The sequence below is a fragment of the Marmota flaviventris genome, chromosome 9 (genome assembly GCF_047511675.1).
Source record: "Marmota flaviventris isolate mMarFla1 chromosome 9, mMarFla1.hap1, whole genome shotgun sequence".
NCBI lineage: Eukaryota > Metazoa > Chordata > Mammalia > Rodentia > Sciuridae > Marmota > Marmota flaviventris.
In genome coordinates, this window is record NC_092506.1 from 72,051,844 (window position 1) to 72,079,462 (window position 27,619).

Sequence of the window (27,619 nt, forward strand, 5' to 3'; positions counted from 1 at the left end):
TAATCATAGTGACAGAAAGGCCATCCCATTAGGATATAAAAGAATTATAAAAACATATATACCTTATAACAGAGCCCCAGAAGTATATAAAGCAATTATGCATCTTCTAATGCTTGAACATGGAATATTGTTCCACTTATTTAGATAGTCCATAATTTTGTCATCAGAGTTTTCTAGCATTCCAATTAAAAGTCCTATACACATTTCTTAGATTCATACCTAAATATTTCATTTTGGATGCTATTGTACATGGGTCCTTTTTAAAATTCCGAATTCTATTTCTCGTATATTAGAAAGTGATTGACTTCTTTATATTTACCTTGTACCTTGTGAACTTGCTGTATTCATTTATTTCCAGAAATTATTTTACTTTTACTTTCACCCATGTGTTATATAAAAATGTATTTTTTACTTAAGGATTATTGATTTCCCTCTAAGCTATGATTTCTAGTTGATATCATTGTGATCTAAGAACAGTTTTGTTAGTTGATACTATTGTGATCTAAGAACAGCTTTCTGTTATAGTCTTTAAAAAATACAAACTAAATAGAAAAAAAGTGAAAAAGGTAGAGAAAAATATAATATATATATAATCTGTATAAGGGGAAATATTCATTTTCCAATATCAATATTTCCAGCACCCAGTTATATTTGCAAGGTTATTTAAGAATGTTTACCTATATGGTTTGAGAGCTATTAATTGCTAATTTAAAGCTATTAATACCCCTTTTAACAAGGCGTAATACAGCCAAAATAAAAATAATAACTACCAAAAAAATTCTTGGCAAGTACATAGCCATATAATGTGGCTCCTCCCTGCTAAGTTAAAGATGATGTGTAAATTATAAGGTACTTCAGGTGGAGGATATAGATTCTTCTTAATCTGACCAGAAAAGGCCAAAGCAAATAATCACAAAATGGGAGACAGTGTTATAGGGAAATCTAGATAGAGAGTTTGTGTTTTCCAAAGAAATATTTAGCTATAATACTTGATTCCATCTACCTAGTTGCTTAGGAAACCAAAGAACATAAGAGAAAGATTGGGAAATTTTACTGAATGGCTAATCAATAGCAATTTGATCTGGGTTCACCAGAGAGTTTATCATTTGTTTACTTTGTTCTAAAATACATGTGTTCCAATGGCAATTAAACTCATCCAGTAATTCAAGATAAACCATAATCTCAGTGTTTATAAAATTATTATTTACTTTAAAATACTTAGCCAATGCTTGGCACAAATAAAATGCTTGAAAAATTTTTCCCACTGTGATTATAATTGTGTGAGAATTAGCATTATTGGCATCATAGGCCCAACAAGAAGAAAGTAACAGAGATTCTCTCTGGGTATACACCCGACAGTCACCAGGTGAAAGCATTATAATGAATTTTTATTAGCAAATTCCTAAAATAATATGTTACTCATTTCATAATGACTTAATGATTTAGATATTTTCTAAAATCTTGATAATTCGACTTTTTCTAAACAGAGGTACAATGAAAAATACTATAATTTCTAGAATATACAGTAAGATATCCCTCTAGCCTACAGGGAGTTTACAAGTTAGTAAGAATGGTATGAGAAATACTCAGATAACCATTATGAGATTGGGCTAGAATGTTAAGAAGAGCCATGGGGATCTAGCCAAGGACCTCATTTGGAAAATGAAGAAAGGCTTCATTAATGCATTGAAAAATAGGAGGATTTCAGCAGAGATCTAGAGGAAGAACCAATTGGGGAAAGCAAAACTCATTCCAAATGAACAAACATGGAGGCCAAAAAGTACCTAAAATATTTCAGAAAGAAGATCTTATTCTACTGAAGAAAAGTGATTGATGAAAGGTGTGGCTGGGGAGACAAAATTTGAAATGAATTTGATTGGCATGGCATCATAAAGAATTATTTGAGAAGTTATATTTATCAAGAAATACTCAACCAGGATTTAGATAGGCTGTCTTTGCTAAAAGCCATGACTCAGGCCTGCAGATGCCCAATAAGTAAGGATAAAACCTAGCATCTCTGCCTTCATTTTGTGTGTCTCTTTTACTACCTTAAGTTTAGATATGCTCAGTTTTGCTTTAGGCATGCTAAATATTTAAGGAATGTTGATCTAAAAATGGATAATACAATGTTTATTATCCCTAAATTTATCTAATCTGTCTCATCCCCCTTCAAGTCTGAGACAAGATTTGCAAGGACATTTACAGCATCCTGTTTCAGACCCATGGGAGAGCTCCTTCCCAGGACAGTGGAGGATTTCAGGCACATCACCCACTATGGGTCCCTAAACAGGAGCAGTCATTTCATGGGAACTGAATTGACCCTTTCCAGGATCACAGGTCTGACAGACAACCTGAGCAGCAAACAGAGATTCTCCCCCTCACTTAATAAACTTCTCTAATACCACCTTGCAGAACCAGAACTGAGATTATATTACAAACAGTCAGATCATTACCTTTACTATTTGATCAAAGTCCTTTCTTGTTTTTTTCATTGTTACCTTTTCTATTAGGTTTTTGAGATGACTTACCTGACTTGGTTTGTTGAAATCCCAGGAGTCAGACCTCTGATATTGGACTTGATAATAATACTATCTTTAATTTTTATGGCCTGTTTTTCTCACTTAACTGAAAAGAACTTTCAGTCTCCTGATTCTAGCTCTAGGCTTTCAAAACACCAAAAGGAAACCCAAGTATTACAGAAAGAGCAAGAGCTTGGTCTTCTGAATTACAAAGCAAGCTGCCTTATTGTCACTAGTTTTGGAAAGAAAATGTAGAGGAATAAAGCACCCTCCTAAGGTAGCTAAGCACACTACAACTTTACTGGTAGAGTCCTGGAAGCTGGGAAGGATTTTCAGGTGGGGTAACATGGAGAAGAGATGAACTCAGATGTAGCTGGAGTTATAGAAGGTCTTAATTGATGGCTGTGGTTGCAGCCAGGGCACTGCTATACTAACTGAACCATGTTACTCTTTACTCTCTTTGCTATATGGTACAGATTTTCCAGGCTATGGACTGTCCAGCAGAAGAATCTCTCCTTTATCCCAGAAATTTGGATGGCTTCCTATTTGAATTGTTCTTCCCTGTATGCCCAGCACCCCTCATGTCCCATAATCAATAACCCTCACAAGAATTCTTACTCTACTTCTCCATCACTACATAACTGACCTTGATCCAGCAAGTGGACTGGAATCCAAAGAAATGGTGGCTGTTTAAAAGAAGCCTTTCACATCAAGGAATCTTAAAGAGACTAGATTCCTTCAGGAGGTAAATAATTCAAGAAGGATTATTCAAAACCACTGAGAAGATTGGTGAAAAAACAAACAAACATTGTACTTTATCTGAGGTGCAAAAAGTCTATACATTTATATCCCAACACAGGTTTAATATTCATACAATTGATTCAATAAACTAAATAACATCAAGGGCATAAAGATAGGCCTTCTTTTTTCAAGAGTATCTAGGTAAGTTACAGTGACTAGAATATCTGAAGATGAGACCTCACCCACCATAATTGCTCAAATGTTTAATAATAATAATAATAATAATAATAATAATAACAACAACAACAGCAAAAGTTCATAAGGCTCAGAAATATGTTACCAACTTCACCTAAAATTATAAGTCTAATAAATTGCAGAGAAGGCTCAATTCATTTGTTCTGCCTATTTCTTCTATACCACAGATCCATCCTACATAACCTCATGTTTGAGACTTAGAGGATAGACATTTCAAATTTCATGATACTATAAAACAAACTGCACTGTAGTGTTTTCTCTTGTTAGTATTATTCTTTCTTTTTTCCAAGAACTCTTTATGTTCCCAAGGATAGTGGTTATTCTTTTTGCTTCTACATTTTAGGCATAGGCAACTTTATTTACATACTATTTGCTTTTTGAGTAATATTAGCTACTTTTCTTCTTAAACCATCCTGTTTAAAATGTTTCTTCCATAAATCCCATTAACACTTCATTCCTTGCTTCTAGTGATGAGGAACAAGTTTGTTCAAATCCTCAATGTATACTCACCATCCTTATTCTTTGTTGTAAAAATAACATGAGATGCTGTAGATAACTGATTGCTTTATCATATCTTTTATCAAAACTAGACTTAGCAGCTTCACTTCCAAATTTCCCACTCTTGTTTTCCTAAGTTTTGCTGTGAGTACTACCATCTATCTAGTTACTCTAGTTAGAATCCCCAAAAGCTTTAATTAAGCATTCTTTCTTGTTCCAAACATAATAATCTCCCAGCTTTTCAATTCTGATCCTCTAATTACACTCACATCCATCTTCTTGACTTCTATTTCTCCACGACCATAACCCTAATGAAGACCAGTGGCTTTTATCTATGAGGTTTGACTTTCTGGAATGATGTAAACACTAATGAGATGGATTTACAGAAATTTGTTACTATTAATAAAAGCAAAACGTCGACATAAATTAGTTTAAAAATAAATTGGAGTCTGGGCACAGTGGTACATGCCTGTAATCGCAGCAGCTCAGGAGGCTGAGGCAGGAGGATCTTGAGGTTGAAGCTAGCCTCAACAGCTTAGCGAGACACTAAGCAACTCAGTGAGACCCTGTCTTTAAATAAAGTAAAAATAGGGCTGGGGATGTGGCTCAGTAGTAGAGTACCTGTGAGTTTAATCCGGTGGGGAGGGGTAGAGAAAGAAAAAAAAAAAGAAGTAAATTAGAGAAAATTTAAGTTTATCCTGTCAGAGTAGAATTCAAACTCATTGACTCCCTATATGTAGGCATTAGAGAAATGAGAGAAATTACAGCTACTATGAGGTTGAATATTTCCATCAATACATTACTGTTCTTGCTTGGATGAGAATGTCATCTATCAGTTGAGTTGTGGCAGAAACAAAGGTTTGGAACAATAACCAAACTATCATTTTACTTTTAGACTCCTTTTTCTACCTTTTTTTTTTTTTTTTTTTTTGGTATAAGGGATTGAATGTAGAAGTGCTATTCCACTGAGCTACATCCCCAGTTCTTTTTAAGGCAGGGTCTCACTAAGTTACTTATGGCCTGCCTCAATTGCTGAGGCTGGCCTCAAACTTGTGATCCTCCTGCCTCAGACTCCTAAAACACTGGGATTACAGTTGTGCACCACTGCACCCAGCTCTATTTTATTTAATAGTCTGCCCAAAGATCATTTTTCTTTAAAAAATAAAACAGAGCAAAAAACAGGTCTCTGGTAAGGAAACTGCAATGCTCACATCTCATGGTTTTCCATGACCTAGAGTTCAAAATCCTCACATTGAACTCCTAGGCTCCTTCTACCTAGTCACTTTTGATTATCCAAAATCTACCTCCTAATATATCCATCAGTCAATCTTCATTTCAACCAAACAAAATGCTAACCTCACAAGCCCACATTATATGCTGTATGATGTGTGGATTTCCTCACTTCCTCTGTCTGGATTGATCTCCATGAACTTTTCCATGAATCCAAATGCAACTCAAGCTTTAATGCCCACCTCAAAAATCTACTTCTTCCCTTTCTAACCATCTAGATTCAAAGTATCTTTTCTTTCTTAAATTTCGCATTTTCTATTATATATTAGAATTATTCTTTTTCTGAAAAGAGGGAGAAAGAAGATAAAGTGGAGGGTAAAAGGAAAAGAAAAAGAGACAAGAAGAAAAAGGTAGAGGAGAAAGAAGAGTCAAAAGAAAAAGAAGAAAATAGAAAATACTTGAAGTGTTTGAAGGAGTGCTGTTAAGAAATAATATCAAAAAGGCAATCTTTCTATTTTTTATATATTTTTAATTGTTTTATTTTATATATGACAGCAGAATGGATTGCAATTCATATTATACATATGCAGCATAATTTTGGTTGTACACAAAGTGGAGTCACACCATTCATGTCTTCATACAAGTACTTACAGTAATGATGTCCATCTCATTCCACTGTGTTTCCTACCCCCATGTCCCCTCACTTCCTCTCCTTCCCCTCTGCCCTATCTAGAGTTCATCTAATCCTTCCATACCCTCTCACTGACATTATGAATCAGCATCCTTAAATCAGAGAAAACATTCTGCATTTAGTTTGGGGGGATTGGATAACTTCACTTAACATAATATTCTCCAACTCCATCCATTTACCTGCAAATGCCATGATTTTATTCTCTTTTAATGCTGAATAATATTCCATTGTGTGTATGTGTGTGTGTGTATGCACACACATACATACATACATATATACACACACCACATTTCCTTTTTTTTTTAAAGAGAGATTTATTTATTTATTTATTTATTAGTTTTTAGTTTTTCGGTGGACATAACATCTTTATTTTTATGTGGTGCTGAGGATCGAACCCAGCGCCCCGTGCATGCCAGGCGAGCACACTACCGCTTGAGCCACATCCCCAGCCCCACCATATTTTCTTTATCATTCATCTACTGAAGGGCATTTAGGTTGGTTCCATAGTTTAGCTATTGTGAATTGTGCTGCTATAACACATTGATGTAGCTGTGTCCCTGTAGTCCCTGTTTTTAAGCCCTTTGGGTATAGACTGAGGAAAGGGATAGCTGGGTCAAATGGTGGTTCCATTCCCAATTTTCCAAGAATCTCCATACTGCTTTCCATATTGGCTGCACCAATTTGTAGTCCCACCAGAAATGTATGAGTGTGCCTTTCTCCCTACATCCTTGCTAACACTTATGGTTGTTTGCATTCTTAATAGCTTCCATTCTTACTGAAGTGAGCTGAAATCTCAGAGAAGTTTTGATGTGCATTTGTCTAATTGTTGGACATGTTGGACATCTTTTCATATATTTGTTGATTGATTGTATATCATCTTCTGAGAAATGTCTGTTCAGTTCCTTGGCCCATTCATTGATTGAGTTTATTTATTCATTTTATTTTATTTTATTTTGCGTGTGTGTGTGTGGTGTTAAGATTTTTGAGTTTTTTATATACTCCAGAGATTAGTATTCTATCTGATATGTTTGTAGTAAAAAACTGTTCCCAAAATGTAGGCTCTCTATTTACCTGATTGTTTGTTTTGCTGAGAAGAAGCTTTTTAGTTTGAATCCATCCAATTTATTGATTTTTTATTATATTTCTTGTGCTATAGGAGTCTTATTAAGAAATTCAGGGCCTAATCTGACATGATGGAGATTAGGGCCTACTTTTTCTTCTGATAGGCACAAGGTCTCTGGTTTAATTCCTAGGTCCTTGATCCACTTTGAGTGGAGTTTTGTGCATGGTGAGAGATAGGGGTTTAATTTTATTTTGTTGCATATGGATTTCCACTTTTCCCAGCACCATTTGTTGAAGAGGCTATCTTTTCTCCAATGTACATTTCTGGCACCTTCAAAAAAGGCAATTCTTAAAAACAGCTCGGCACAGTGGCACACATCTATAATCTCAGCGATTTGGGAGTCTGAGGCAGGAGGATCGCAAGTTTAAAGCCAGCCTCTGAAAAAGTGAAGTGCTAAGCAACTCAGTGAGACCCTGTCTCTAAATAAAATACAAAACAGGGCTGGGGATATGGCTCAGTGGTTGAGTGCCCCTGATTTCCATTCCACCCCCCAAAAACAGAAAAGAAAAACACAAAATGAATAAAATGGTAATCTTTAACAAATCTTGAAAAGTGATCAATAAGAACACAAACCCTTCAGTCAGACTGAATAGGTTTGATTCCCAGCTCTAGGTTTTAGCAGGTCTGTTGTATTGGGCAAGTTCTATAGACTTCAGTTTTTTCATCAGTAATGTAGAAACAAAAGTAGCAGCCTTAAAGGATTGTTCTGAGTATTAAGATTATATCATAAAGTGCTTAACAGTATGTATATTCCTTAAAAAACTAGGAATAGAACCACCATTTGACCCAGTTATACCACTTATATTCACTTATCTATTCAAAGGAATTAATAACAGCATACTAGAGTGACACAGCCACATCAGTGTTTATAGCACTTAACTCACAATAGCTAAGCTATAGAACAATCCTATGTACCCTTTAAACGATGAATGGATAAAGAAATGTAGAATATACACAACAGAATATTACTCAGCCATAAAAAGAATGACTTTATGACATTTTCTGGTAAATGGATGGATCTGGAGACTTCAGTCTGGAGATTGAAATAAGCCAATCCCTAAAAACCACATATTGAATGTTCTCCCTGATATGTAGATACTAACTAATAAGGGGGAAGGTAAAGAATAGACATCCAATGAATTAGACAAGGGAGAATGAAGGGAAGGGATGGTGGATAGCAATAAGACAGACTGTGATGAATCTGACATAATTTTCCTATATACATATATGAATACACCATAGTGAATCTCACCATTGTGTACATCTACAAGACTGGGATCCTAATTTGCATAAGATATACTCTATATTTTTTGAATATGTCAAAATAGATTCTGCTGTCATATATAACTAAAAAGAACAAATAAAAATAAGATAACGTGCTTGACATATTATCTGGCACATGGTTTTGAGATTCATAAATTGAAGCAGATCTTATACTGTTAGTTGTAGGAATGATTTTACAAGTTAACTGGAACTAGGAAGATTGTTGCTTGGAATAAGAAAAGCAGAAACGTACATCTTCTAAATTCCACTATTGTACAGTGACCAAGGACTCAGCAGCTATCAGGGCTGATTGAGCAATATCTGTAAATGAAAAGCTCAGGAGAACTGAGTCCTGGTTTAATAACCTGCTGGCATCTGTATAATCAGAGTTCTTGATGACTCTCAGTGGAGATTAATTTTTGATCCCTAGAAATAAGTATTTATGTCTTGAAAGAAAACAAGCAAAATAGAAGGCCACTGTTGGTCACCAGCAGTAGGTAAAAAGAATAGAGCTCTGAGCAAAAAATCACAGATTTACAGATCAGAGCTAAATGTGTTTTGAAAAGAGCAATGATTGGGAAAAAAAAAACAAGGAAGTGCATAATGTAGGGGTACATTGTAAGCCCTCAAAATCAAATGGCACCTAGCTTCCTTCTGTGGACATCTTCTGTCCACTACAGTACAGCGAAGTAGGGAAATAAGAGCTAACACAGCTTATTCTGCCAGATCCTCTAAACAGGGTGTGTGTGTGTGGTATGTGTGTTGGGGGTTTATACTGTTACCTTTAATTCTCACTGGCTTTCTAAGATGCATTCTGTCACTATCTTCATTTTGCACATTATGGAATTAAGGCTCAAAGAGATTAAGACCTTTTATTCAAGTTATCTTAAAGTTAGTAGCAAAGCTAGGTATGAAGCTAAGCAGGCCTGCTCTAGTCCTGTGCCTAAGCAAATAATTAGTGTCTTCTGTATCCTGAATCATCTCAGTGGTAAAGCTATAGAATTAGCTGCATAGTTTCTACTTCTACTTTTGGATTCTCAACTGGGGACACATGAATGAGAAGAAACATTTTGCCCATGACCCCTTTCGCCATCTCTAAGTTTTAAGCTCTGGCTAAAGACAGCCCTCTGGACCGTACCCACTCATTACCAAGACTACAACCTGTTTTTCACCTTAGATTCATTCAGAAAATATATACCCAGCATCTTTGATGATTTATGACTATAGATTTGAAGATGGAGTTCGCTAATGATAATCCATGATAGAACAATTTGTAACCATAGAGCCCGAGTTGATCACACTGGCATGTGCCTGTAATCCTAGTTACTCTGTAGAGTGAGGTAGGAGGATCACTTGAGCTTAAGAGTTTGAAACAGCTTGGGAAATACAGCAAGATACCATTTAGAAACAACAGCAACAACAACAACAACAAAAAAAAAAAAAACTGTAAAATCAGAGTCTTCCATGTCTCATTCATACAACAAAGATGTTAGGAAACCGACAGATATGAATGGTGTGAACATGAGGTTAAGGGAATAATTCTACAAAATGGGCCCAGTGCACTGACCCCTGCTTTCTTTTCCAAGAAGCAATTTATGTAAACTCTGCTTAGCTTAAGTGAACAGGTTGCGTCACATTCCTCAGCAAACTACTTGTTAACCACAGGAGAAATGCAGGCCCAAAATAATGTTGATAAGAGGAACCCAAGTTACCCTGAAGGGGGAAACTTTTGTGACCAGATCCTAAAACTCAGGGAGATAAGGATAATTCCTCCTAACCATAAAATCTACAAAAAAAAATATGGTTAAGAATCTAATTAAACTGGTCAGCATGGTTCAAGGTGACCTAGAGCTATCATGGCAGTGGGGACTTGAAAGTCTGATATCATCTGGCTGTCAATCAAAATTCAAGATATGGACCTGGGCAGGACTCTCTGGAAACTTCTCTGGAATCTCCAATAAAACTGGAGTGCAGGAGAGGCATATTGTCCCTCTCATCTCTGAGAGGACCCACTGTCTCCCTAAAGAGTGTCTCCTTTCCCTTTTCCTAGCTCTTCAATAAAGTAATTCCTATTTCTCTAAACTCAAACCTAAGAGTTTGAAACAGCTTGGGAAATATAGAAAGACTCCATTTAGAAACTGACAGATATGAACCAAAAAAGCTGTAAAATCTTGTCTGAAATCTTTCTGACTTGATTATAAGAATCAAGATTCAAAGGGGGAATCTTTGTTCTGCCTCCATTTCTCAGAAGACTGTAGCTCTGTGTAAGAGTTACTCGTAATGTCCCCTTCCTCAGCTTGCTTTGTGGATTTAAAAGCATGCATCCTCATCCCTGTATTATAGTACCTAGAATGTAAGAGAAATGACTATTAACTGATTTGCTGGATGAATTAGTGAATAAATAATGATAATGGCACTTTCAATGAAATAAAAAGGTAATTATTTACCAATTGTTAAAGGAGTTGTTAGAAATACTGAGGTGCTGCAAAAAATGAAATGTTGAGTGAGTTGGCAAGGCAAAACTGTACTTCTGCAGAAGGGTGTACTCCCAAAGGGAATCCTGAGAGAAAGCACAGCTGGGCAGGCAGCCTGCCAATATTTATCCCTAATGAGGTCCTGCCCCTCACTCTTGATAGGAAGAGTTCAGGGATACAACTAGAGGATGGGCACCGACATGAACCATAGTTGTGATTGGGTAACTGTTAGGGAATTTGAAAATGACTCTCTTGTGATCACATGACTCTCTAAGATGGATCCATTCTGATCACATATTTTCCTAACTTAAGATGGTTCCATTACACTTGTGAAACTTAAGTTACAGTAAACATGCTGAGGTTGCATTACAGGATTAACTTTGATAGAAAAGAAAACATAAATCTTACAGAATGAACAGGGAAATCAGACCTAAGCTGCCAGAGATACTCTCAACATAAGATCAAAAGGGTAAGAAGAGGGAATACTAGGACACATTGCCAAAGTCAGAGGAGATTTGAAGCTGGGCACAGGTACCACCACGTTGGAGACAAAGTCCTAGACAGAGGAGGAGAATAACTACATGACCACTCCTTGCTTGCTATAACAACATGGCTTTATTACAATTCCTACACAGCAATGAGCATCAAGAGGACCATTTGTGATGGCCAAAGCAACTGGCAGTTTTGTTCATGGCTTATTGTGCTTCTCTCAAAGTTCTAAACCTATTTCCAACTCCCACTTGCAGTTGAGTTCCCTGGTTCCCAGTGTCAGGCATGTTTTTCTCCTAAATTACTTTCCTTGGTGCTATGGTCAGATTCTTACATAAGCTCCTTCCCAGTGTCTATATTCACCTTTAAATATTCTTATTTTATCTCTCATGTCAGAAATGTTTGCCACTTATCCTTTCTATTGTAGATGGTTGCAAAAGGAAGGATTCTGGTATTTTGGAGGCTCTCCAAAAGATATTTTAAGAAAACATGAGGTAAAAATATGTCCCAGCAAAATTTATAAAATAAGGTGTTGATTTGAATTCACACAATAGAGATATAAACTTAAGACCTTTCAGGCCAGAATATATTACACTTCCCAAAAGAGGCTCCAACTGTTCTAGTATCAATAAAAAGTTTCCTTTAATTACTTCATCAAGATAACTACATACAATCAGTGATTATTTGATTTTTTTTTTTGAAACTACAATTAAGTATATCTGGAATTGCCAAGACAAGCATCTAATCAGTCCAAGCAAACCACTGTTAGCAGAGTGGGTGATATAATTCCAACCCAAGCAAAAGAACTGCTTTTTAAAATTTAGAGTGCATAGGCTTTTATTATTGGATTAAGCTTTCTAAAATAATGAAAGTAGCATGATTTAAGACTCATGTTTTATGGCTGGAAAAGTTGAGTGTGAATAATGTCTATGGGATCCTCTGCAAGATATTTAACCTCTCTCATATCAGTTTCCCCAGGTGTATAATGTAAAACAAATAAGACTATGTAACTCATGAAATTATTATGAAGAGATAATGCAAAATATTTAGTGAAGTACTTAGTATATTTATTAAATGTTAATTTCAGTTTTGGCCATCGTCATCATTATCAGCCCCACCATTATCATCATCATTTCATCTTCATCACTACTGGATAAGGGAAGGGTAGCAGGCTTCAGGTTGAGAACTACTAGCTTAAATGGAGTGTCTTTTGACTTTTCATTTAATTTCCAACAGACATTTTTCAACTATCAGACCAAAGTATTATAAGCATTAGATTCCCAGGGGATACTAACTTGCTTAAAGCTTATAGAATTATGACATGATCCTAATGGCAGGATCCCTAATATTCCTTAAAAAGGAGATAGTTTTCCATGATCTTAAAAGTTGACAATAATTGGACTGGACTTGGGCATAAGAAGAAATCATGTAGGAGAATAGTGACTGAGAAGAAAACAGTAGGAACAAACATGATTTCTAGTCACATTCCCTTTCCTACCTGAAATCATAAGTTTGGAGACGTGTGATGGTGGATTAATCATTGCAGATTCAAATATCATCCAGTGGATCACATACTGAATCATCAGGGCTCTCTGCCTTTGGCAAAGGCTCAGACTCTTGAAATATTTTACTATCTGCTTAAAAGTAATTTGACATTACTAAGCAGTAAAATTAGTTTTACGAAGCAGAACAAAGGCAATGCTCAGCCCCTGCTTATCTAAATATAAGTAAGGGTGGGTTTTGAAATTGGTATGTTTGGCAACTTTCTCCCTATTCACCCATCAAGATCTCCCTTCACCACCTCCCCTATTCTCTAGCAAGCCTGTGCCTGAGTCATAATAATGGCTCCTATTTTGGAGGTATTTTATGCATCAGACATTGGTCAGATCCTTAGTTACTGTGGCAGGTACAATATGTCCCCTCCCCAGGTGTTTGTCTATCTATAAAAAATGAGTGGGCATTAAAATCACAAATATTGTTTAAATCTAGCTCTACCACTCACGTAGTTCACAGTTGCCCAGGGAGCAAGATTACATAGGCCCATGTAGGATTTAGTGGGGCCTGAAACATTAAATAGGGGAGGGAGATAATCTTTACTGCATCCCTAATAATGCATATTAAGTACTTAGAATAATGTTTAACACTGTATAGGCACTCAAAAGAATGGATGTTTCAACAAAATGAAACAAAAGACTAATGATGTTTCATAAACCATTTATCAGTAATATACAGTCTCAAAAAATAAGTTTCATCAAGATGTAAATCTTGGCCTGGAACAGAATAAAAGAGAAATTTTTAAGCACCTCGTCACAGTCTAATGTATTTAGACCCGAAAGTGGATTCAGTCAATAAAGTGAGTTGCTTTAAAAGCAGACAGGGTAGGCAGTAGGCACCTATATTGTCATCCATGTATATATGGAAGGTAGCAGATCCAGGACCATGAGTAGAAGAGGTGGAAGCCATGTAGATCCCTGCAATTGAGTAATCGATGGGGTATCCAAGAGGGTCCTGTACATTTCTAGGTACCAACTTTAATTTGTAACAGCTTCCAAAGGAGTCTCCCTGTCCCCTAATTTCACCTGTTTTGGGTCCTTCTGCCTTTTATAACTCTTCAAATTTTGCATTGTTTTGAGAAAAATTCCCAAATCATTTAATGTCCCACATTTTTCTCTTGCTTCTATCATCATTAAAGTATACAAACAAATGCATGTGTGTGCGCGCACGCGCGCGCACACACACACACACACACACACACACCATTAAAAACAACACAGTGTTCCATGCCTTTGCTCCATCTCCTCCAACAGTTTTCTGTTTTAAGTCCCATCATGTCCTAGAAAGGCTCACATAATCTTTCCCCCAGGTTATCTCTGGCCCCATTTCCTACTACTCTTTCCTTGGTAACTCTTGCTGTTCCTCTGACTCAACTATTATTTCCTCTAGTTTCTTGGTCTTTGGGTTCTCTTTGCCTAGAAATTTTGTTGGCCTGCGATTTTATTTCTTCAGTTTTATCTGAAAATTTTACCTCAGAGTTAGGGAGACCTGATCTGACCAAACTAACAATCTGCCACACCTATGAACAGAAGTCCAAATCTTCTTTCTCCTTCTGCTTTATTCCCCCACCCCACCCCCTACACACAGCATTCAAACCAGCCCCAATTGTATCATATTTGGCATGTCTCCACTCCAAAAGAAAAGGACTGAGTCATGTTCGTTTTACTGCTGGGCTATTAGTTTCTTGAAGAATGGCTGCTAGACACTTATTTGATATTTATTGAACAAACAAGAATAATGATGACGGCTTGGTTATTACTTATTTTTAGAAAACTCTGTTCACCCTCAAACTAGATGAAGTTCTCCTTCCCTGTGTTTATCCCTATTTTAGCAACAACCATGTTTAGCTGGGTGGGAGTGATCTCTTTTTATGTGGCCTCCCTAGTTCTATGAAGTCATGGATTCAACCTCATTCACTCAGGCAAATATAGTGTACAGTAGGTGATGGATCTCTACTGCATACCACATCTGTTTGAGCAAGGATGATGTCTGCAGTGGAGCTGAGTCTACAGGTGAGGCTCAGTTCAGAACATAGGGCAGGGGCCGGAAACTCATTATATCCTCTGCTTTCTCAAGTACTGCCAGGCATCTACGCTATGCTGGTCATGGAGAAGATGGGTATATTCTGGTTCTTCATAAAAGATGTGTTTCCTTAAACTTTATGGCTAAGTGAATGCACCAACTTTTAGACCCACAAGATTCATGACTTTTTCATCTGGCTTCACATTCTTGTAATTGCCTGAAAAGAAGACTGTTCAGAAAGAAGTTCAGAAATCAGTCATGGAAAACTATTGCATTCTTAGCTGTGTGTTGTCATATAGCTTAGGGTGAGTTCTGTATGCTTTCAGAGAGTCCAGAAAACTTCAGTCAGAGAGGTGTGCTCCCAAGTATTCTGTTCATATTACAGTTTGCATCAGCTCAATAGATGTACCACATAAGTGTTTTTAACCTTAGAAATCAGTAGTCAGAATCAACAACTTTTGTGGTGTGCATATATCATGCCAGGTGTTGCACTAGATTCTTTATTACTGGTTAATAGAGGCAACATTCACTGTTGGATTGCTGTTTTTACTAATATAAAGAGTTTATCCAGATACCTTAATAATGTAATATAAGGGGAAAAGCAAGTTTTTTTTTTTTTTTTTTTTTTTTTTTACTAAAACTTATCCAAAGCCAATCCAGGAGAAAGTTGCACAAACATTAAAAATAAATTTGCCAGGTACGGTGATACATGCCTATAATCCAAGTGGCTCAGGAGGCTGAGGCAGGAGGATTGCAAGTTCAAAGCCAGCCTCAGCAACAACAAGGTGCTAAGCAACTCAGTGAGATCCTATCTCTAAATAAAATATAAAACAGGGCTGGGGGTGTGGCTCAATATTTGAGTGCACCTGAATTCAATCCCTGGTACCAAAAATAAATAAATAAACAAACAAATAAATAAAATTTAACATTTATTTAGTCTTATATGCTGTCTAAAGCCTTTTATTTGTACCTTATTGTGTTTCCACATGCTTCATAGTCCACTGGGAAAAAAGGAAGTCCCATGAGAACAGTAATATGAGCCTTGTGATAAATACATTTCTAATGTTCAGAGCAGTATCTAGAGGTGGTAAGAATAGACAATTTTCAATGAAAGAATGGTCTATTTACTTAATGTGAGGTAAAAAGTAAAATATTCTGGAGTCACAGTTACACTGAAGAAATACAGGTGAAGAGTTAGTAGACAATTTAGATTTGAATTTTTCATTTACTATCTAACTAGTTCTCTGATCTTAGGTAAGTACTTAACCACTCTCATGCCCTCACTAAAATGATGTATAATGGCATTAAACTCTATCATGTAGGTTAAATAACACATATGAAAATGTTTAGCACTAAGTTTGTATATTGAATATGTTCGATTAATATTACTACTTCTTTATTCTCCTATAGGAGAGATATAAATTAATTGCTATGAGGATTCAGAGGAATTACTACATTCATTTTTAAAAACATATAAAACATGAGAGTCTTAAGACATTAAATGCCTTGCCTGAAGTCACACAGCTAATAAGAGAAAAGCTGAAGCTAGTTTTGAACTATCTCAAATACTAGATTATTGCTATTACAACTATGTCTCATAGGCTCAGAATTAAAGAAATGTTTTAGATCTATCCTACTACCCAATCAGAAAGGCAATATTTTTTCTAAGGGAGATGAGTTAGAAATCTGGAAGGCCATTAGACTTATGGGAGACTATTGCTACCTCCAAAAGAGACCCCTGAGGAAATCTCTGAAATTTTAATTCAAGCAAAATTATAAGCTCATTAGTCCTTTGCATTGCTCATATATTAATAATTATAATTCCCATGACATGAGTTCAGGAACCACAGAATTCATAATAAAATATGTTTATTATTTTGCATAATGAAATATGTCAACCTCTGTGGAAATTAAAGTAACTAATCATTAAAGTAACGGATTGTCTCTTATCAATGACACTCAAATGTGGTCGCACTTCCATTGAATGTCAGTTCTATTCTGCACTACCTTGATCTGACAGCAGGTAGCCATGTAGGTTTTAAGAAAGAAGAAGAAATACAAGTGAAGAATCAGTAGAGAAGACATTAAAAGGGTATCTATTTATTGAGCTTCAGCTCAGAACCAGCTGGCAATCAAAATGTACCATACACTAGAGGACAGGACGAAGGCACTCATAGTAAGAAGATGAATGACTACACATCACATATGAAAAGACATTGATTTTCTGTGTGGCAGATTGTTTCCGAAGGTAGATTTGCTCAGTAATCCTACTGGTATGCTGCCTGCCAACATATAAACTTAGTATGTGTTCTGGCAGTAAATAAAGCTAAAGGAGATAACTAGTGATATTCAACAATGAAAAGTTTAGGAAATATTTTGGGATGATATTCAACATTTCTTAGGTCTGAATAAAATTGTCAGAAATGCTTTCATGGTGATTCTATTTTAATTTACAATTGTTAAGAAATTAAGACCCTAAGAGTCTATGCAATAGATATTCTGGAACTCAATCTAATGAAAAGTGGCTAATTGGTTTCTAGGTACAGTGCATGAGATGAAGAAACTGTAAACCTCATTCTAATGGAACCCATCTTCTGAGACATTACCACTAATACCAGCCAACATGCTACGATATTCTAAAGCTTTGTTAAGGAAACAACATAGTAGATCACCATAATACTTACAAATGATTTGTAAAAGTTACCATCAAGAACAAAAAATAAAACCAAAACAAAAATGTTTTGGGCTGAAACACCAAAGCAATAATGTCTTGTGCCAAAAAAAAAAAAAAAATAGCCCTCTACCTTAAAAAATGACACCAATGGAGTGCTGAGGCAGTCATTACTTAAAAATGCCTGAAATTCTCAGAGAACTCTGGAGTTTTCAAAGCACACACTTTCTTATAAATATTATTTTCCTTTCTTAATTCCCACACATGTCTCATGTTATTTTCCTGGTCATACAGTTAGGGAACTGAAGCAATTATAAGTAAAGTGATTTATACACAGAAATAGAAAAGGAAATGGCAAGGCTAAGGTTGGATGCAGGTATGTAGGAGCCTGATACAATGCTTTTTCAAGTTCACCAAAGGATATGCTGTTTAAGGTCCCAAGACAGAGTTTTAAAGCTATACCTAGGACCCACATTTTGTAATTCCTAGTCCTTGCTAATTCCATTACAGACATGGATTCTTACATATTGTTTAATACTTAGTAATTTGTTTAAACAGAAAAAAATGTTCTTTTTCAAGAGTTTTACCATCTTGTTCCAAACACAATTAAGTGGTTAAAAGCTTGAAGTAATGAAACGCAAAACTGATGCTGAATCCTAGCTCTTTGATATCAGATAAGTAATCTGTTTAAATTCTTTGAACCTCAATTTTCTCATCTGTAAAATGGCATGGTAGTATCTGTGTCATAGGTCTATTGCAAGCATTAAATTAGGCATTAATTAAGAATCTAATATAATTCCTAATGGTGGTGTATTTCAGGTTGAATAGACATTTTATCAACAATGGGGTAATAACAATTTTGTAGCTCACATTTGCACAGGAACTCAGAACTACCATACTTTCCAAAGCTACAATCCATGACCTTTACTCTGAAGAGGTGCTAAAACACAAAGTTTGTGCTATATATTACAACTGGGAGGCTCTGTGCCATCTACATACTTATACTACTTCCAAAACTGCTATTCTAAACTAAAAGATACTTGTAGCCTTAATGGCTCTCTTGGATGAAAATGCTTTACTAGCTCAAATATAAAGCAAAGATTAACAGTTTTACTTTAAGTAAATGCCTTAGCTTGGCACTAAATATAAACATTTGCCAGGTTAGCAAATCAAAGCAGATACTTTCACTTTCAATAGTCTCACTTTATTTCTCTGTCTCTGTTTCTTTCGCTCCTGAACTCACAAGCATACACATACATGGGTATGTATGCTCCCATCCATAACCTCCCAGTCCCCACACACAATCTACTTGCTTATTAACTGCCTACATATCTGGCAGAGAGGGTAAGAGAACACATTAGAGTCAGGTTATTTTAGCGTCTGTTCAACCTCTGTCCCTCAGGAGCTATTTGATTGTGGAGAGGTTTTATTCAGCCACACATTCAGTTATCCATTTATTCATCGAAAATAATTACTGGTACTCTATATGCCAAACATTGCCATATTTTCTGGGAATACAGACAGGAATAAACATGTTTCTGCCCTCAAGGAGATTTAATTTTAGGGAAAAAAAAGACAAAATACTCAGAGGAAAATAAATAAAATAGAATCAGATAGTGATAAAGGAAGTAAAATACATACAGTAAAGGGTTGAAGTAATTTGGAAATGGACCATTCGATAGGGAGACTTTAAAACATATTCCAGGAAGGACATTTTGCTCTCAGCACTCAGTTCCTTCCTGAGTAGATACCTGGAAAAGCTAACTGGCAGTTCTTACCCTGGCAGGCAATAGTCTTTTCACACAGCAATGTCTCAGCTAGGGCTATTTGGTTGCAAGAAACATGAAAGCAAAGAAATTATTTTGGCTAAACTAAGGGGGTTAGGGAGAAATTTATAGCTAGAAAATTAAATAGCTTAAAAATACATTCACACGTGAGCAAACTAAAATCCAGGGATCTTGATAGAGGAACTACTTAATATTTAGGGAGCATTTTCCTATTCTTGTTTTCATTCCAGTTCAGGAAGGGTGATTTAGCTTTGATCTCCTAGCCTCTCTTTGCTTAGGGCAGGTTTAGTTTCTGCATTAATAGCTCCAGGGCATCAAGAAAGTATCCTTGTTTATTTAAATTGGGGACAAGTAAATAGAAGCCATGTGAAGGTCCAAATTCTCTTACACATGAGTAAGATTCAAGGTCCAACATACATTGGGACCTGAAAACCCTATAAACATTAAAAAGCTAATGCCGAGATGACCCCTTATCCAGTTTTTCCAGGTAGACACAAGCCTGTCCAATAGAGGTACAGCAGTTAAAAGTCCTTTCCCATGATTCAGGTGATATTTTAAGAAGCAAATGACAAATATACTCCGGAAGATACAACAAAAAAATCTCATTTATACAGAGATGTTGGTTGTTGAATTCGGCCCACCTGACTTGAGACAACTTGATATCTGGCCAACTCCCCACCCCAACTCTGGTTTCCTTGATTGGTTGACCCATAGTAGGTTCTCAGACATAAGCTAATAATAGCAGTATGTAGATACAATATTTCAACTCTTATACTTCTTAGCACTTGATTACTCCAATATGGAACATATAGGTTTCTAAACATAAAATTCCTATTTTTTAATTTTTAAACTATGAAAAATTTCAAACACATATGAAAAGTCACTTATTTCCCAGATATATTCTTCAATTAAAAAGGGAGGTAGTAGGAGACATTGGACATGAGCCGAGTAAAGTGGGAAAGGGGAGTTCATTTCTGATTATTTGTTTTATATATGTGTGTGTCAGGGAGTCGCATATATTTTAATTCCTCACCTATGAAATTGGAATAAAAATTCTTTGCTAACGTCATTGGAATTGTATGAAATAGTCATTTTCATGTCAGTTTTTAAAACTTTTCAGTGCAATGTAAGAGATTTTATTATCTATAATAATAAAAATAGGCCAATGTCCTCTAAACTACATTTTTGTTTCAAAATTGTCTTCAATGTCAGAGTTACCTAATAACCATCAAAAAAGAAATTCTGTAAGGAGAAATAACTAACGTAGTGGAAAGCCCATTAGAAGTAGTAAAGAAACCTCTTTTCAAAGTTTAGACACACTAATGCCTAAAAGACTTTTGATTTCAGAACCTACTTTTGTTCCCAACCCAAGTTATGAACTCTGGGAAGTCAACCTCATCTTTCAGCTTCATCTGTGTATTAAGAGCATCAAATGTCTCCATGAAGATTAGTTTCTTAAAATGACCTGAACATTTTAAGGGATGTTTACCTATTTAATTATGGAGGTCTGCAAATTACCCAGATCCCTAAGGATCTTCCTCTTTAAAATGGAGAAAACCAAAGTAGGTAAATACTTAAGGGGCTATGGTAGAAGAAATTAAAAACCACAAATAACAGGAATCTGGACAGTAAGTATATCATCGCTCACATCTCTGGAGAAAATTTTCCGTGGTCAGGAATAAGTACCTAACTGGAATAGTTAGGAAAGAAAAAGTAAAAAACCGACCACACTGAGTGGAACTGAAGAGATTTTTCTATAATACATTCTAAAAATCTTCTTGGAAGTGGTGGTTTGAATAATGACTTGAAGGATAAGACTTAATGGTAGTGGTATGGAGTAGAGGGGTAATCTGTTGAAAAAGTCAGGGCTGGATATCATATAATTTTTTATGGGAGAGACCTTTGGCAATGGTCTCTTTTGGTAGATAGAGAAACCGGTAGATAGAGAAAGATAAGAAAATTACTTCATTCATCTCTGAATGCTCAATACTATTTTTAAGAGTTGTCTTATACAGTTGGATTAATAGGTATAAAGGACCTAATAGGGGATTTGGCAGAGTAGACAAATAATAAACGTCTCTGAATTACATTTTGGGGAAAGGGTGGTGTTAAAGAGCAGAACAATTCACCTATCTGAAGCTGGAGAATTTAATGTCAAACTGTTTTAATGCAACCTGCTAACCAGGACCCTTGATTTTCTTCAGCTAGTGTCAAAGGTATTTTCCTAGGAACAGATGAGATGAGAGACCTCGGTGGCCAACTCACCCTCATCTCCCACCAGGCAATCTGTCTTTGCCACATGTTCCAGCACCAGGGATAGAATGCCTAGTAAGTTAAAGTGATAGACGGTTCTTAAGAAAAGTCTGAATCAGCAGGTTCAACAGTATACACATTTGTCTTAGAACCTTAGTAAAAGCCCAGACATGCTCAAAAAATGAACCTCAGTGAAGAAATTGAAATACGTGCTATAAGCATAACTCCACCTTTCTTATCATCATAACTTAGGTTTGTAAGGTAACTTTAAGTTCCATAACTCTTCAATGCTTATTCTTTAGTTTTATAAACACTCTATAAAGAGATTACTATGTACTTTTCCCTACAATGTATTCTGATGAATCTAAAATGGGACTTTGAAAATCTGTATATAACTATGATAAGCATGTAGATTTTCTGCCAAACATGGCATTAATATTATCCTTGAAAACAGGGACAAAAATAGCTGCTTCTACTTGCTGAGGACTTACTATGCACCAGACACTATTCTGGCTCTCTGCAAGTATTATCTCATTTAGTAATCCTATTATAGTATTACATAATTTTACACAGAAAAACCCTGAAGCTCAGAAATGTGGTTATTTGAATGGTTGTCCTTCCACCATGCTCTTCCTCTGCAAGGAGGAAGAAGTCTTTGGATATTAATTTCCTTCAGGCAAATCACAGACAAGATTTTTTGAATTTATAATACCAAAACTGACCTGATGACTAAATGTTTGGTTTATTAGAAACCATTCTGGGTATTATTAAATCTAAATTATTGATGACATCCTTTTTATTATCAAACACTGTTATGACTAGATATTTTAGTTTATCATGGGAAACCTCATTACTTATTTATCAAAGATATAGTTTAAGCCCTACTTCAAAGATAAAACCTGAGATTGTGCTGACCTAATTGCCAACATTCTTTTTCATCTTCAGAGTTTTTTCTTAAAACCTAAAGTTGATTAATAAGTAAAGAATTTATGTAGTATTTTTTTCCAGGAATTTAAGCCAACCTTTTTAAAAAGTCATTTTTAGCACTGAAATCTTCATAGTTCTTGTTAGAAATAAACAATGACCCAAAGGATTATATACAAATAATGGAGTCTGACAGTTTGAGCTTCACCTGAAAAAACAAAACAAAACGAAAAAACAATGTGTTGACACAAAGTTTTAGCTGCAACATCTATGAATTGACTTTAAAATTTGACTTTCTTTGAATGAATCATCTATTTACAGATGAGTTCTAAGTCAGCCCCTCTCCCCAATCTCCCATGCACACAAATATATAACAAAAACATTTGTTCTTATCACTATGCAATATTATGGATAGTATGTTTGCCATTCAATCTTTTATATTATTTTATGTCAAATTAGTTAAAATGGCCAATAGGTAGATCATTGAACTTGCATTCAGGAGAACTGTCTGTATGGATAGCTTTCTTTTGACACTCAGTCTTTCTGTACCACAATTATGATCACAGTGAAATAATCATATTAAACTATATCTTACTTATTTCACATAATCATTGCTTATATATCAACAGAATAGTAAGTGGCTACCTCCACCAAACTAGGTATAAGATATCAATGAAATTCAGATTTTTAAAATTAAAAGTAATAATTAGTTAGCACACAATATATATACCAGTGGCTATGACAAATAATTGCATATATTACACATAACATCTCATTTGTCTTCATAAGAATCCTATGAAATAGGTTCTGCTTGCATTTTGTAGCTAAGTAATCTGAGACTTGGAAAGATTGGATAACATATTTAAAAGTCCAGACATAGTAAAATTATTGCAAGTACTGAATCAGAGACACTTAATATGAATTTCAGTTCCATCATATACATATAGTGGTTAGATGGCTTTAAGCAAGTGTTTAATTTTCATTCAATATCAGACTCCTAATTTGCAAAATAAGGACAATAAAACCTTTCAAAATTATTGTAGGTACTACATAGAGTTAAATGCTTCTAGTCTAGAGCCTCATTGTGTTCAGCAATAAAAATGGCAGTTATGCCTGGGGGTGTAGCTCCATGGTTGTGTGTTGGTTAGCATGCACAAAGCCCTGGGTTCAATCCCCATCACCATAAAAATAGTCTTTCTGTTTTTATTTTATTTTTTTAATTTCTTTTTTTATTTTTTTATTAGTTGCTGAAAACATTACAATGATCTTGACATATCATACATTTGACTCAAATGGGGTATGAATTCTTATTTTTCTACGTGTACAGACTGCAGTATCACATTGGTTTTACAGTCACATTTATACATACAGCCAAACTAGTGTCTATTGTATTCTGCTACCCTTCCTATCCCCCCTCCCCTCCCCTCCCATCAAGTCTTTCTGTTTTTAAAAGAGATAGTTATATTAGCATTTCTAGCATTATTTAATAGTAGCAAATAATACAAAGAAATGTGTTATCTTTAAAAGTGTTTGTAAATGAGATTTGGGGAACAAGAAGCTTCTCAGGTGTATTTTATAGATTGAAAGGAAGGTAGACAATTGTAAAGTACAGTAGTATGTATACTTTACAGTCCAATCTCATACATTTTAGTTTAATTTTCTTTAGAAAGGCTGTTAAGAGTCAGGGTAGACAGAATAATCGCCCCCACCAAAAGTCCACAGGCTAATCCTTGGAACCTGTGACCTTGTTACCCTACCTGACAAGAAATAACTTTGCAGATATGATTAAAGTAAGGACATTGAAGTTGGAAATTGTCCTGGATTATCTGGTTTCTATGTTACCACATGGATGCTAAAGAGTTAGATATGTGAAGACAGAAGCACAATCAGAAGGAGATTTAAAGATGATATGTTTCTGGCTTTAAAGATGGAAAAAGGGTCATAAGCCAAGGAATGTTCTACAATGTTCTCTAGAAGCTAGAAAAGACAAGGCAACTGATTCTTACCTTGTGTCTATGGACAACTTGATTTTAGCCCATGAAATTCCCATATATCTGAACTAGCTGTCCTTGTGGAAGTTAAATACTCTGTATTTATTCCTATTTTATCATTTACCAGGCTGCATTATAATTGCTACTTAAGAATCTTTTAGAATATTTGCCTCATCTGACTGTGAGTCCTTGAGGGCAGGAATTATATCTGATTTATTTCTGAATTGATAATAGTGCTGCACCAGACACATAAGGTAGACTCAATGAATACTCCTTGAATGTGTGAGTAGGTGAGAGCATAGAAACCTGAGACCTAATAATTAATCTGCAGGGAGGGACAAATCTGCCAAGAAGAATGGAAACGTCATTGGCAAATCAGACTTTCCAGTAAAAATGTCTACTTGGGAAGCAGAATTATATTTTTAAAGACTATAGAATGAACAAAGAATAAGAACCAGAGAAGCAGGATGACCTCAGCCACTGACATGTTGAAGCCATGGTTGTCACATGATTGTCTGTCTACATTGAGGATGGATTGACTGAGAGAGCAGAATAATTGCCAGCGGTCTGCTGCCATATCATCTTCTCTGGGCAGTAAATTCTTCTTATTTTTTCTCCCCTTCATTCAGATACTAGATATATCACCATCATTCAGCCTTGTACTACCCATTATTCTTTTATGAGTTTTATATTGCTGCTGTAAGAAGTTAGCATAAGCACTGTGGCTTAAAACAATACAAATTTCATATCTTATAAGTAAGCACTTACAATGAAAGAAAGAACTTGCAAAAATATTCAAAATAAAACTGGAATAATTTGAGAGAAAGTACAAAATCTAGGTACTGAAATGAGAAAACACTGAATTGAACAGCAAATTTTGTTCACATCTAAAGAGGGAAGTGGTGAGTTGAAAATTTTACAGAACATAAAATAGAAAATGTGATAGAATATATGAAAAAGATTGTGATGTGGAGGATAGAGCAAGAAGGTCTATTTATAGCTACTCAGAAAACAGAGTCTGGGGAAGAAAAAATATTGACAGATTCAATGGCTGGAAAATTGTGCAGGGGACTAAGTTGACTTTTAAAAAAATTATAACATGTTATCTAATTTAATACTAAAGAATTCTCAAAATCATAACAGTCACATTTTATAAAAGAAAAAGTGAGTTTAGAAATAATATCTTGCACAATCTAAATTAAAGAGCCAAATCCCTAAGAGTTTTGCTCCCAGTTACACTAAATAGATTAGAGAATCTGAAACAACACTTAGCAGAACAAAACTACAGAGCTGTGCTACTAACCTAGTTGTGTGACTAAGGAAGTTATATAGCTTGAGACTGTCTTCTTATGTGTAAAATAGGAATCAAATACTACTGATTTCAAAGAATTGTCATGAGGGACAGTTTCTAATGGAGGCAATATGCCACTTGGCACACAGTGAGTACTTTTTGTAATGCCAGCTATTCATGTTATTACTGATTATGTCATTTAGCACTCACTCATTGTAGGAAGACATCATACAGGAAGGCACTTTTTATTCTCTACAGTCTGAAATAACAGAAATTTTATCAACATTGAATGAATTGTTATTAAAGGACAATGATTAAAGTATATAGTTTTGACCATGAAACAAGAAAAAATTGGGGTTTTTGTTTCATATTCTCTAAGAGTGGGACAGCCAAATAATTCATTCAGAAAAATTTCCATCCAAAGTGGTAAGTAATTTATAACACTGTGACCTCTCAAGATAACTTCTCCCATGGAATATTTCCTTCTCTCATGTTTGGAATTTGATGGCTATGGAAATGCTAACTGAATGCCACAAGGAGAAAATACATCTTTTTTTCAGAAGGTGTCTTATGGATAAGAAAAATAGGAAATAATAATCTATCAAGTGGGCTCAAAGGGGTATAGTAGGAAAAAAACAATGTGGTGAGATTATAGCTCCTAGCTCAAGATTTCTTGATAGCAGGCAGAGAAACATTTTTTCCTACATTTATCTTTTGTAATATTTCATTTTTAAGCAAGAATGCCTCTTTCCATTCAATTTAATATAGAAATAATTTAATAAAATGAATAATAAAAATTAGCATAATTTTTGGAACACTGCTTCCTCATTTGGTCCAAATGAACACTTTTCTTTGAACTCCAGATTGAATGAACCCCTCTCCTTCATAAACCATTAAAACATAATGATAACATTTATACTTCTTCAGATTATATCAGAGTTTACTTGTAGTTTTGTCTCTTCTAGAGCTCCTAAAATAATATATTTTATAGGTTCCAAAACATCTTCATTGAGTGATTTAATTGAATAACTTATGTTGACAATTATGAATGTGCTGAACAGTATGTTAATCATCAAAAATTTCCAGATTGAAATAACCCACTCCCTTGAACGCAACATCAAAAACAATCCTGAATGATAAGATAACTGCTGTGGAGTCTCTTGGTGCTTCCTGAGTAGCAGGTCACATCACACAACTGTGCTGGTTCTTTGCATTCTCTTTCTCAGTGTTTCCCAAACTTGCCTGATATTAAAGTCATCTGCAATAGAGTAAAATTGCAGGTTCTCAGGCCCCTAGTTGGGGCTTCTGATTCATTACTTCTAAATGGGTCCAAAAATGTGGACTTTAAAAAATGATCCCACCTGGTTCTTATGATTAGGCAAATTTTTGTATAAACTATTTTAATCCTCATAACAACCCCTTTGGATAAATTTATTGGAACTAAGAACCACTAGGTGACATTCTCAAGGTCAGGCACTGAGCAAATGACAGAGCTTGGGTTCAAATTATTATTCCTGCATGCCCCAGAGCCTGTACCTTTACTACTTTATTTTCTTCTTTCTTTAACCAAGTTAAGAAAAAGGTTTTAGGATTATTGTTCTTTTAAAAAAAGCATATAAGCAATAGACCAGTTGGCATTTTCAAAGGCAGTAGGCATTTCTCAGAAAAGCTATAAAGACATTTCTGCCTGTGCCCTCCCAACAGTGGCATGTAAGTGCCTTTGGGGCACAGGAAACCTCTACCTGCCCACAGATTTCATTTTGTCTCCTTTGTCTTTCACTTCTGGGGACAGAACCCTGGGCCTCATGCATGCTAAGCAAGCATTCTATCACTGAGCTACACC

General features: G+C 35.4%; 1 protein-coding gene across 2 annotated transcripts in view; it reads right to left on the reverse strand.

Annotated features, from left to right (window-relative positions):
• The window catches only part of Dlg2 (discs large MAGUK scaffold protein 2), a 2,015,095-nt gene that overhangs the window by 968,705 nt on the left and 1,018,771 nt on the right, over nt 1–27,619 (reverse strand). The window lies entirely within an intron of this gene.